Source organism: Miniopterus natalensis, chromosome 12 (genome assembly GCF_054644295.1).
Source record: "Miniopterus natalensis isolate mMinNat1 chromosome 12, mMinNat1.hap1, whole genome shotgun sequence".
NCBI lineage: Eukaryota > Metazoa > Chordata > Mammalia > Chiroptera > Miniopteridae > Miniopterus > Miniopterus natalensis.
The window spans coordinates 24,116,525-24,130,257 of record NC_142092.1 but is presented as its reverse complement, the minus strand read 5'-3'; the positions used below and the strand labels follow the sequence as shown (position 1 = coordinate 24,130,257).

The window sequence follows — 13,733 nt, the reverse complement described above, 5'->3', positions numbered from 1 at the left end:
GGGATATTTATTTTATAATATATGACGATGTCCCATCTATTTTAAACACTTTAATCAGTTCCCAACTGACAATGAAATCTAATTAGTAGAATGGCATTTGAAGTGTTCCAGTGTCTAGACCCACTTCCAAACTCCTTTTTAAACTCTTTGGCACACAGTGCCTTTTGTCAAACCATATTTCTGGGTGTTTCTAGCATCTAAACATTACTGTATTTTTGTTCTTCAAAATCCAGACAATTTTTCATGCATAAAGCTTTCCCATTTCTCCTCCATGACATTAACGTATACCACTAACACTGAACTTTCTTATGCAGTGGATACTTTGTATCTACTTTATCTCCTCCAGTAAAGTAGACATGTCTTAAGAACTGGGATTATATTTTGATTAATTTTATAATTTTGAATGGATATGTATACTTATATATAGTAATACAAATACACTGCGGATATTATGAATTGAGTAAAATTCTTTGTATGTTCAAAGTGACTGGATCTCAACCAGCCTCATTTGAGTATGGAGGCAAAGTCCCAGGAGCCAAGTCAAATAGACAGGGGGAGTCCCTAAGGTCATTACAGAGGTGCTGCTGGTGCTTGCCACATCCTTGCAGACAATTCCAGGTAACCCTGAAGCAAGGTGAGACAGGAGATGATGAATGAGTACCCCAGCTTCCTTACTCCTTGGCGCGACAATTCTGAGCAGTGTTCCACAGAGTGTCTTAGAGGGATCCCAGTGGGTTGAGCCCAATGGCACAGAGCTATAATCTACTCATTAAAGACCATTATCTTAGTCCATTTGGGCAGCTATAGCAAAACGCCACAGACCAGGATACTTATAAACAATAAATATGAAATTCTCACAGTTCCAGACGCTGGAAAGCCCACGATCAAGGAGCTGGTAGACTCAGTGTCCGGTGAAGGCCTGCTTCCTGGTTCATAGAGAGGAAGCCTTCTTAACACGGCTTCCTCACATGGTGGAAGAGGCAAGGGATCTCTCTAGAGCCTCTTTTATAAGGGCACTAATCCCATTCACGAGGAAAGAGCCCTCATGACCTAATCAGCTCTTAAAGGCCCCACCATCACATTAGGGATTTGTTTCAACATATGAATTTTTTTCAATGACAACCATGTACTGGTTGTTTTCCCTTTCTTGTTCTATTTCTCTGCATCCTTGCAATACTTACTGGGATCAATTTCTTAATAAACTGCTTCAACCTAAATCCTTGTTCGGGATCTGCTTTTAGGAGAACCTAAACTGTTGTAGGCAACCTCTAAGATGTCCCCCAACGATCCCTGCTTCCTTATCCTCATGCTCTTGTGTAATCCCTTCCCCTTGAGTGTAAACATCACTTAGAGGCTTGCTTCCAATGAACAGACTATGACAGAAGTGAAGACGTGTCACTTCTGAGCTTAGGTTATATAAAGACTGTAGGTTCTATCTTGGGAGCTCGCTCATTCTTTCTCGGATTGCTCATCTAGGGGAAACCAACTGTTATGTTGTAAGGCAGCTCTGTGGAGAAGTTTAGGTAAGTCAGCTTGGAAGTGAATCTTCTAAAGCTGCTTGCAGGCAAACCCTTCCCCCGGTTGAGCCTTAAGATGACTGCACTTGAGCTACACCTTGATTACAGCCCCATGAAAGAACCTGTGCCAGGGCCATGCAGCTAAACTACTCGTGGATTCTCAACCCTTAGTAACTATGAGATAAAAAGAATATCTGTAGCTTTCAGCTGCCAGGTTTTAGGAGAATTTGTTATATAGCAACTGACAGCCAGTACACAATCTAAGACAATAGTGTAAGTCATTGTCATTGGGGTTTTAGTTGAGAGACTCTTTCCCTGGCCCTTTTAACCAGATCAAGTCCTCATGCTTTAAACACCCAGGACACCTTGTACATCTCCCTCCCTTAGCACTTACCACTCCTGTGTTCTCTTGTTTAAAATTTGCCTTCCTAACTAGACTGTGAGCTCCATGAGGACTGGTTTCATTCTTTTTACCCTCTATTCCCAGGGCCTCTAAAAATTATTGGTCAAATAAGTAAAGACATTAGTCTGGTTGGTTTTGTATTAAATTAGCAGTAACTCACTACTTGTGTAGTAATAAAGAGTTTGGAGATGAATTTTCAGGTCCAGCTGGATCCTGGTGCTCAAATGATGTTATAACAATTCTGCATTCTTTCCCTCTATGATTCTGTGTTTGTATTTTCCTCTTTCGCCATCACTTCCCCTCATTCCCTCCTTCCCTCTCTCTTCCCTCCATCCTGTGGATCTGTTCTCCTTTGCCAGCCTCATTTCCAAGATGACTCTTCTCAGAAAAATGTTTGCTGAAATACTCAGACTGAAGTCCTCACAACTGGACAAGTCCAGCAGAAAGAAAACATCTCAGAAGTTCAAGAAATGCCCTGGGATTGAATCTCTCTGGGATAATCTGGGTAACAAGATCATCCATGGACTGCTAACTATGACCACAGAAATATAATACACAAACTGGCTAGACCTCAGTCTAAGATCCACCTCCAGAGTTTGGAGAATGGGCTTCCCCACCCAAACCATATGGAATGAGTAGATGATTCCCCAAAAGAAAATCAAGGTAGTACTACCGGAAACAGGGGTATTGGATACTGGTCATAAAACAAAACAAACCACCCAACCAACCAACCAAATAAAAACAACACAAATAAAGAAAAACAATTAGATACCCAGTACAGTGGGGAATCAGAAATACGGTTGAGAATATTCAAAATCACACTTGGAACACAGACACTAGTATGAATCAAATATGGAGGGCAAGATGCTAACGAGCTAGTTGGAGAAACTGTAGAGAAGACAGGAGGGGTGAAATGAGTATAAGGTATGATCATGACTAAGAATATGTACCGAAAGGAAGTCTCAGCATTCACTCCCCATCTCCCCAACCCTCTCTCTCTCCTATCTAATGCATGCATTCTTGGGCAGTGCTTAATGCAGACAACTTAGGTTTCAAGAAACTAACCAGGGATAGACAAAAGAAATATTTGACATAGGGTGTGTTTTTGTGTGTGTGTGTGAGAGTGTATTTATCTTTCCCCAGAAATTACTCTTTCACAAAAGTCACATGAAGAGTCATCGCTATTGTCTGTGCAAATTAGCAGTGATTATTTTTTAGTTTCTCCTTAACTAAACAACTAATATAAACCATAAGTATCATGGAATGATACCAATCCAGACACACCCTAACACTAAATGGAAAACAAAAGTTTCTGAATAGACATTTGGGACTCTATATGTCAGCAACTCTTCCAGGGCCCATGAAAAGGCATTAACTTGAAGAGTTATTCAATTTGGGATTAGCAGATGTTGAGCATCTGTATGCTATTCACACTCTTATTATCCTGAACATAATTAAGTTGCATTACTTCATCTGAGAATCATCACCCTGGGAAAGCAGTTGCAGAGAAGGAAGATGGTGGGTACCACTGACAGGACAGTATGATGGCCTTTTGGGGGTGACCTAAAACATGGGAATAATAAGAGGCATTTCCTACTTTCTGTATTTCTGTGTAGTCCCTTCCAAATGCATTCTAACCCTCTCTGCCTGAAGGAACGCCAGCTGTCCTCAGACCTTTTTCCACAATGTTTTCTTCAGTCTCCTTGGTTCAACTCTTTGGTCTTCACCCAATACAGGGATTTTCATCCTTCACAGTATTGACATTTTGGGGCAAAAGGAGAGTTTTGTTTACTGTAGGGTGCTTCACAACATCTCTGGACTCTGCCCACTAGATGCCAGTAGCATCCCCAGGCATGTGGGGGGCAAAATTGCCTTGAGAACTACTGATCTAATGCTACTTACTTTCCTAAGGTGCTAGAATCCATAACTGTGGCTTTAACTATCATCCTTGCTAATGGTTCCCATATTTATATCTTTGTCCCAGCATCCTTCCAATAACACATCTCTGACTATTCCTCTCACACCCATAACTGGGCATATCTAAAACTGAACTTTTTTCTTTCTCCAAATCTTCCCATACCGATTCCTCCTCCTTTTTTTCGGTCATCTAAGTTATAGGTGACATGCTATCTTTACTTTCCAAATTTGAAACCTCTGGGTTATCCTCTAATTATCTGGATAATATGTATTCAGGAGAAGATACAGTTTTGTGGAATTTAAACCTTATACAATTTGAGGGAACTTCTTTAAAAAAGATTACAAGTTTACGAATCAGGTGCAGGGACTTGGGAGGGGCTGGTGCAAGTGAAGGAAACTGAAGCCTAAATTTTGATGATTTTATTATTAATCCACCTCTGTATTTATTATCTTAATACCAATAAGAAACAATTTATTCATGTAGATCATTTTTATTCAATGAAAAGATCAACAGATTTCCATCGTTAATTGGGGAATGTCTTATCTAATAAAGAACTTTTATACAATGTCAACCATGTATCAGGGGCATTATGCACTTTTTTTTCATTTAATTTTCTTTGCTACCAATGAGGAAGGAATTAACATACTATTGCGGTTAAGAGCATGGTCTCAGAGGCCAAATTTGTCATAGTCTGCTTTGTGGTTCCACTATGTACCATGTGACTACATAAATCACTTCGCCAATTGGAGCAAAGGGCAGATAAATTTGAGTACTCACTTTATTGAATTGGTGTGAGGAATTAAATTAGTAACTTGTGTAAAACACCCAGAAAAGTACCCAGAATATAAAAAGGACATCATAAATGTTAGCTATTTTTATTTTGCTGATGAGAAAACCGAGGCTCAGAAATTAAATAACTAACCCAAGGTAACACAGTTAAGAATGGGAGAAAAATGGAAAACTGAACGTAAAAACTCAGGCTTTGTTTTTACAACACAAGTTCCTCAGTGCGGCCTTCATGGGTTTGGGGGAGGATTAACTATGTTACTACTGGTTCAGTTTCTCTGCATATTTCTGTTTCAACATGCAGAGATTAGACTGTGAGGGGGGAAAAACTAGAAGCTAGATGTTAGAAGGTTTGTTTATAATAATAGTTTGGAATTAGGAATAAATTTAACAAGAGAAGTGAAAAACTTATACTCTAAAAATGACAAAATCTTTAAAAAAATTATGACATAAGTAAATGGAAAAGCATCCCATGTTCATGGATTGGAAGACTTAAATTGTTAAGATGACAATACTCCCCAACTTGCTTTATAAATTCAATGTAACCTCTATCAAAATCCTTGCTTTTTTCCTTGCAGAAAATTCCTTCCCTCCCTTCCTCCCTTCCTCCCTTCCTCCCTTCCTCCCTTCCAGATGATTTTTAAAATCAGATAAATATGGCAGGGATTCAGAATAGTCAAAACAATGTTTAAAAACAAGAATAAAGTTGGAGGACTCACACTTCTCAATTTCAAAACTTACTGCAAATCTACAGTAATATCTGCTGTGTGATACTGGCATAAGGAAAAACTCTAAGATCAATGGGATAAAATTTGGAGTCAAGAAATTATCTCAAACATTTATGATCATTTGATTTTGACAAGGGTGCTTATACCATTTAATAGGAAAGAACAGTCTTTTAAACTAATGGTTCTGAGAAAACTGGATATCTGCATGGAAAAGAAAAAGCTAGACCCCTATCTCAAATTATATATAAAAATTAACTCAAAATGTGTCAAAGACCTAAATGTAAGAGCTAAAACTATAAAATTCTTGGAAGAAAGCAAGGGTATAAATCTTGGATTAGGCAACAGTTTCTTAAATTTGACAGCAAAAGCATAAGTAACAAAAGAAAAAATATAAATTTGACTCTTTCAAAATTTAAAATCTTTTGTGTTTCAAAGGGCACCATTAAGAATGTGAAAATACAACTCACAGAATGGGAGAAAATAATTGCAAATCATATATCTGATAAGAGAATTGTACCTAGAATACAAAAGGAACTCTTACCCAAGTAAAAAATGGGCAAAGGACCTGAATAGATATGTCTCAAAAAATACATACATAGCCAATACACACATAAAAATTACTTAACATGTTTAACAATCAGGGAAGTGTGTATCAAAATTATGATGAGATTTCACTTTATGAAACTCACTAGATTGGCTATAATAAAAAAGATAGATAATAAGTGGTGTTGAGGATATGGAGAATTTGACACACTTAACACATTGCTATTGAGATGTAAAATGGTGCAGGGGCTTTGCAAAACAGCCTGGTAGTTCCTCAAAAAGGTTAATTTCCCATATGAACAAGCAACTTCACTTCTAAATATATACATATGCAAATGTATGTTCACTCAAAAACTTGTACTTGAACGTTCATAGCAGCATTATTAAAAATAGCCAGAAAGTGGAAACAACTCAATATCAAGAAACTGATGAGTAGATAAATAAAATGTGGTATATTGATACAATGGAATATTATTCACCAATAAAGAGAAATAAGCTACTAACATATGCTTCAACATGGGTCAACCTTGAAAACAGTATGCACAATAAAATACAGCATTCATCAAAGACCACATATTGTACGATTCCATTTATATGAAAGGTCCAGAATAGGCAAGTCTATAGAAATAGAAAGTTAATGGTTCCCAGGTCTGGGAGAAGGGTTGGAGAAATTTATAGAAGTTGATTGTAAATTGCAGTACCATCCCCAACTCAGCCTTGACTGACTCAGCAGAGAGATTGCTGTTGCTCTCATTACCACCGGAAATTTGGGAAATTTCTGACTATTAGACAATTTCTTCACACTTGGATCTCTCACTTACTTTCTATAGGGCAGAGGGAATTGGTCCTCTGATTGGAAATTCTGAGGATATCTTGGAGCCACATGTTGCTAACAAGCAGCATCGTAATATTTTAAATATGAGCTTACCTTACCACTTGTAGACTCAAATGAAGAACCATGACTCCATAGGGTATGGAGTCTTTTGTTTCTCTAAAAACAGCTTAAAAGCAATATTCCCCAAAGTAGCTTCAGGGTGGCAAAACTTTGGTTCCCTTCACAATAAAGCATTAGTGCTTACATCTTTCTTCAGCTTCTGTTTTCTAGAGAAACTGGGCTAAGACAGAATATCGGTGCTTATGCAGCTGTTGATAAGGAAGTATTCTAGCACCAGTTCTATTGCAGTTGTTTGTAGGTAAGGTTTCCTCAAGAAATGAGAATGGCAGGATTTAGAAACCAAACTTCATCCTAAACTTCTATCACATATACTTTCTCCCTCCTTTGGTGACTGAATTATCTCACAGAAATTTCTGTTCTACTATTTGTTTCAAAAGGACAATTCTGAATCCTATGATCTTTGAGTCCATTTCTACTTTGGGTGACGGATTTAGTTATTTTATGGAGGCAAAAATAGCACTGCACATTTTATGCAACCTGTATGCATCCAGGTACTGTACCTATGAAAGTGAGATAAAATATGGATTCTGTTTCCCTGGAAATCTCAGTGCAGTGGTGAAGCTGGATAGGTACACTTTCATTAAAATGCCAACAGTGTTGAGGTTTGAAAAACCCTCATTTAGAGGCTTGATCAGACTCAGGTTTCCATTTTTGAGCAAGACTACTATTGGTAATCAGCTTCTAAAAGCACGAATTCATTAGGGTTTGCAAATGGTAATATTCTAATTACATCATTCCTTCTTCATTTATTACCTGGAAAAATCCCATAAAGGGAAATTTCCCCTTACTCACTATTTGGTTACCCAGAGAGGTGAGTTAGTTTAAGACATTAAAGTCTGTTGAATTTCTAGCAAACGAGTAGAACTCAGTGAATGTGCAGTCTGTTTCAATGAAGATTCAAACAAAGTCTAGACGTTTTAAAGTACTTAGTGTCAGATCCAAAGTCAGGGCAATGTAGACAACATCAAGATTAATTGGTTGACAACATACAAACCTTTCCTTTTTGGTCCTACTAGACAATTGATTAGAGTACTTCTACTGAGATATTTTCCCTCCATAAATTTAGCTCTATTTAAAGTTAATGAGCTTTTTCAATTAAAGCCACAGATATTTAGCCTTTGGATAGTATTTGGATGAATCAGGGTGTATCTAATTACACTGGATAAATTCTTAAGAGGCGGAGGAGATTCTTCATGTAGAACAAGCATATCTTAAGCCAGAGTCACACAGACATCCTTCCAACGGGAGTTCGAACTACCTTTGTGAGAGGAGTCTTCAGATGTGGCTGAGAGTTAGAGAAATGCATGCAATAGAAAATATAGAATTATTCTTTTTGAGAGTGATATGCCAATTCTAGAAGGCAAAAGAGGCAACATTTATGACATGAGTGCCCACAAAGCAAATGTTGTATAATCATCAGAGGACCCCGTTTCCTGACTTATTCTTGGTCTAACGTCAGGCATGTTAGACTCAGATGTCCAAAGAAAGTCAGGAATCTGTTTCCAAATAAGTTTCCAATGTTGCTAGGGGTAAGCGCCCATCCTTGAGCCTGTCTCTACCGCCAGGATGAGTGAATGCCCCACTGAGGTGCTTTGGGCAGTTAGATTAAAATAGATGTCTACTATGCTTCAGTGGGATGGTTTTTGAAATCTTACACTCTACTTTTTTCTTACCCAGCATCTTACTGCAATTTTATTGTCTTTAGCATCTCCTTTACATAGAGAACTACAAAAACAAAGGTACTCAAAGTTATTGGTTGTTTCCTGAAGATTTTAGTATTTGTTTTCCAACTTTCCAATTATTTCTTACACATAAATCAGTAAGTTAGCCTTCATGTAGCGACAATTGTTGCAATTATAATTTTGCGACTGTATTCTGAGATTCAAGTTCATGATTGGCTCTCTCTTTCAAGACAGCTGATATATTTTAGTAATTACAGCATAACATTAAGGACACTAGGGGGAAATATTTATGTGTGTGTGTGTGTGTGTGTGTGTGCGTTTGCACAAGCACATGTGTTTCATTAAATATTGGAGGAGAAATTTAAACTTCCTCTCTACTTAAAGATAACCACAGGAAATTCTTGAATTTTATACTTTATTAATGTTATTATTTTAATTATTTTCATTAGTAGAGCTATTAGAGAAGGTATTCGTAGCAGCAAAAATGAAAATAGGAAGCAAGGGAAGTTCAAAGCATTTACTAAAGAGGGGGAAAAAGGAAATTTTAAGATGATAAAGTGTTTTGCAGAATACCAATAGGCATTTACTAAACATTTACTGGAGGTAGAAATCAGGTTTCATGTGATAAGAAAAGCTTACATGAAGATATGTTTTTCTAAAATTACAGGTTAATTAATAATAGCTGATTATGTATGATGCTGCTTATGAAAACTCATCCTACTCTTAGTAGCATCTCTTCCTTCTAAAAGGTCTTGCTGAATTTGAAAATGACATTTAGGGCAGAGTTCTTAGATCATCACTCCTTCATGCCCTTCTTCAAGCTGTGCGTACACAGTGTAGAACTTTTAAATACTGCAGGATATTATCATTTCAAGACACAATTAGCTGGTAGGAATGGTAATCAATATGATGCACATTCAAAGATTTTTATTTTTAATTAATTCTGTAATATGTTCCTATATCCAACAGAGGAAGTGTTAGAATATATATCCTAGAGTGTGTGTAAATTAGACAGAGTCCATGAACAAAATGCAGGAAGATCATATAAAGTAAAATAGTTTATTTAAATGTCTAGGATAATACTTCACTCAATTAGTAGTCACTCAATAGAAGGTAGCTATTATGTAATATCAGAAACATGAAAAAAAATTTATTTTTCAAAATCACCAAATATATTCCATAATAAATTTCTAGGATACCAATCTTTATTTTACAAATTTTCCCATATCTTCGGGTGAAATCCCTGATTCTTTCATTTCTTTTGATTCCTTAGGGTAATGATGAGCAGCTGGTTACTAATTTTAGTGGCAGAACCCTTCATAAATGTGTTGACCATTAACTGATCATTTTCTAAGTGTTCTGGAATCAGCATTCTTCATAAATATGATTTTTGAATCTTATTTTCTGAAATTTCTCTTTCTTTGTGTGCCTCTGATTGACCTGTCATAGCAAAATTCAGGAAGACTGAACTGGATGGGTTTTTTTTAGTGCTCCTTGCTAGATTGCCATGCCATCTCTCTATCTTTTTAACTAGAGAAGGCCACCAGTGACTTAAATCACTCATGATATACCCTTGTAGAAAAACCAAAGCGTGAGATGGGTACTGTAGCAGATGCTGTTATGTATCACCTGGATCCCCTCATTAAGAATAGAGTCACTCATTCCCCCAACTGCTGGGAGCAATGGCTGCTGATGTCCCACAGCTGAGCAATTCCCTAAGCTTTGCTCTCTGCTAAACGGGACTGTTCAAGGTTAGGCTCCCTACATGCACAACCCAAGGACATGGACAATGGTGCGGAGAGGGACTGGGGGGGGGGGTGTGGAGTTGGTCATTGGGGAGAAAAAGGGACATCTGTAATATTTTAAACAAAACAAAACAAAAAAGTTAAGCTCCCTCTTTGGGGGCAGCCTACAGCCAATGATTGGTCATGTGGGGCTAAAGTTCCCTCAATCTGAGACGTCTCTGAAGGACCACCTGCAAATAAGCTGCTCCTATGGGATCGGCTCAAGTCTCTGCTGGACTTGCATCATGGTTCAGCTTGTCCCTATCCCCGCCCTACTTTCCTGACTTCCTTACAGTTGTTGTTCCAAGGGCATTCCTCAATAAACTTTTTTTGCATAGAAATATTCATCTTACAGTTTGTCTCCTAGAGCTTCTACCTCCACAGTTGGTGCCAGGAGTGGTTCTTAAAACAGGATGCTAAATTTGAGTTTGGAGTTGGGCCTGTGTCTGTCTGGATGACATTGGGGACCCCATCACTGACAGTGGGTGAAATATTAATAGCCCCTGGCATATAGGAGAATTATTAAAACTTTCACCAGCGCTGAACTGGGTCGGCTACTGAGGAAGAAATTGCATTGGCTGGTGCAGCATTACTGGCATTTAACAAGTTAGGTATGTGTGGGAGGGGAGAGGGAGTTCTTATAAGAACTAAGAAATTAGATGGCTATTGCTCGGGGCAATCAGTGCACTGGAAAAAACATGATAAATGCCTGTGGTTAATCACTAACTTAAGGCTAAATGGGAAAGCCAGAGGGCACTGGCAGCTTATAAGGAGGCTCTCATCTCCTGTAAGCTGAGGACAGAAAAAGCAGAGATCGGGCCCTGTTAATTCACTGGCCTTTTTTTGGTAAGTTTCCCCAGGAAAAGAGACCGACCAGAATTTTGAAAGAGCTGACCCCAGATGGACTGAATTTATTGTATGAAAAAAGGGACTTGAGAGATGCAAGGGTGAACTGTACAGTCCCTGCTGTGCTGCACGGCCCCCTCGGGGTTAAGATGACCATCCTCCGGCCACCAGGACCATTCCCGTGCCGGTTTACGGCGGAGGCCCTGCTGTAAATGGAAAGGAGCCGCTTCACCCAAGCCTGTCCCTCTTCCCAAGGGCACTTTAATCCAATCGCTGGTCCATACCGGGAGGGATAGGAGGACAAGTTTCCTGGCTGCCAAACAAACAAGCTAACTAAGCAGAAGAAAAAACAAACAAAACACAAAACCCCCGACCCTGTGCTAAGTATTGAAGGGTATTCTCCACGGGGCCACTATTCTCTAAGAATGGGTCGCAGTGTTAGTCTGTTCTGTTCTGTTCTGGATGCCGTGATTTAATGTGGGCATAAACAAGCAACGACGATGTTGAAGCATAATACAGACCAGAGGTTTTCAAAACTGTTTTAAAGTAATGGAACTTTTTTGTTCCAGGCATTTTCTTTTTTGGCAGAGCTCTTATATATAATAAAGCTGAAAATGGAGTTGCTCTCGTTGGAGAATTTCCTCTCCCCCGCCTTGTAGTTTAGAATTTGTGCGGCAGGGCCCCCCTTCGCCTCATTCCCTTCTTACACTGCTCCTTCCCTTCTGCTCCCTTGAAGCGGCTTCTGGAGCACGTTGGAGGGGCCCTTGTTCCCCTCAGAACAATGTTGGTAAGTCACTGTTCAGAATAACCGCATGATAAGGATCCTATGGAGATGATTTAAGCACTGGATGGGTGTTCAAACTGGTGACTGCTTGGCTTGTCTCACCTTTAACTCTGCACTGCTCCTTATAGAGTCTTGGTCTTTTACTCTCCGCGTACCAAATCCTTACTTAGCATTTATTTAGCAATATCTTTACTCTTTCAGTATCTTGGAATAACTAAGTTTTTGTTTATATCTTCATTTCAACAAATCAAATGATATACAAAACCAAGTTTGCCGCCTACTTTCCTGTTTACCATTTTGAACACTATAGAAAACGTATTCAAATTTATTTCACCAAGCATTGCTTCCCTACCCACCTACACAAATAAAAACAAAGTAAAAGAAATATTAAAAAGTAAAATAAGAGCCATTCCAAAGGTCCAACACCTATACTAGCCCCCTCCTTTTTTTTTATTTTATTAAATATGTTTTCATTGATTCTATAGAGAGGAAGAGAGAGAGAAACACTGACCCCAGCCGGGGACCGAACCTGCAACCTGAGCATGTGCCCCGACTGAGAATCAAACCGGGACCTTTCAGTGCGAGGAGCAGTGCTCAACCCACTGAGCCACACAGGCCAGGGCAACCTTCCTATTTTTATATCCTGTTTCATACACATAGTACTTTTATAGCTACTTTTTTTGCAGTAGGAATCTCACCCTCTTTCTGCCGTTTCCTTTTCCTTCACCCCTTCCTCCTTTCCACATTCCTCCTCCTGGCAAGACACAGTCGATAGACAGCCTGTCTTGCAGGCAGAGATACGCTGAATTAAAACTTTCAAGTCTCTCTTTTCTTGACGTAATAAGAGGATCTTTTCAACTAATCCAAAACCAGCCTCTTCTCCTGTATGAAAATTCTGAGAAGTGGGACGAGGGATTTGAGGTGATAAAAGAAACATAAAATTCAAGTCTGCCTCCTGAGATCTGGGACATTGGTTCTATATCAGGGAAAAACTGGTTCTATCTAGTCTTGTTCCTTTGAAGAGACTGGGTATACGTGTGAAAAAAAGAGCTAGGTGTACAATGAACTTGGGTACTTGGGGCTCCGGCTACTTACGAATGGATTCTCTTAAGTGAGCATGACATCAGGGATCAGTCTTCCACTGAAGAGCTTTCAATGATTGCAAGAGGGCTCCGGCGAAGCCTTTATGGTCAAAACCAGAGCAGGGGGAATGCAGCTGTATCTTGACAACAATATTTACCTCTCTGCCACCTAGATGTTCCATCAGAGGTCTCCTTGCTATTTGGCAATTCCCAGTCATCTTTGTCCCAGAAGCAACACTCGTTCCCAAAGTCTGCATTTTCTACTGGAGACAGTTTGGCTACATATTTTTCAATGGGCTTTCCTCCAAGGTGCCACAATTCCACTAGAGCCCCTTTCTCCACCGACACTGGCGCCTGAGGAATCGACACTGGAAACCATCAGGAATCCACTACTCTGGGTCAACGTCACGTCCTGTGGGGACAGGTGGGTGAGGTAATGAACAGAACGTGGAGACTAGGGGCTCTCTCCATTTTGCTGAGGAGTCCCTACTGTCAAGTGTAATTGGTGAGAAAACATCATCTTGGCCCCTCTGACACCTACTAGAGCAGATTTCCCCTCAGCTACTTTCCTTTGGACTTGGCCAGAAAAGGCCATATTACGTTCAGTGACCAGCAAACTTCAGATGCAGGCAGCACATGGGGAGGTGGCTGAAGTAGACTAGACTTCTCCCATTCTCTCAGTCACTGGAAAGCTTTTGGGAATCT

General features: G+C 39.3%; 1 long non-coding RNA gene across 1 annotated transcript in view; it reads right to left on the bottom strand.

The window, feature by feature from the left end:
- LOC148091798 (uncharacterized) overlaps nt 1-13,733 on the bottom strand; it is a 146,261-nt gene that overhangs the window by 118,534 nt on the left and 13,994 nt on the right. The gene's annotated exons all lie outside the window — the stretch shown is intronic.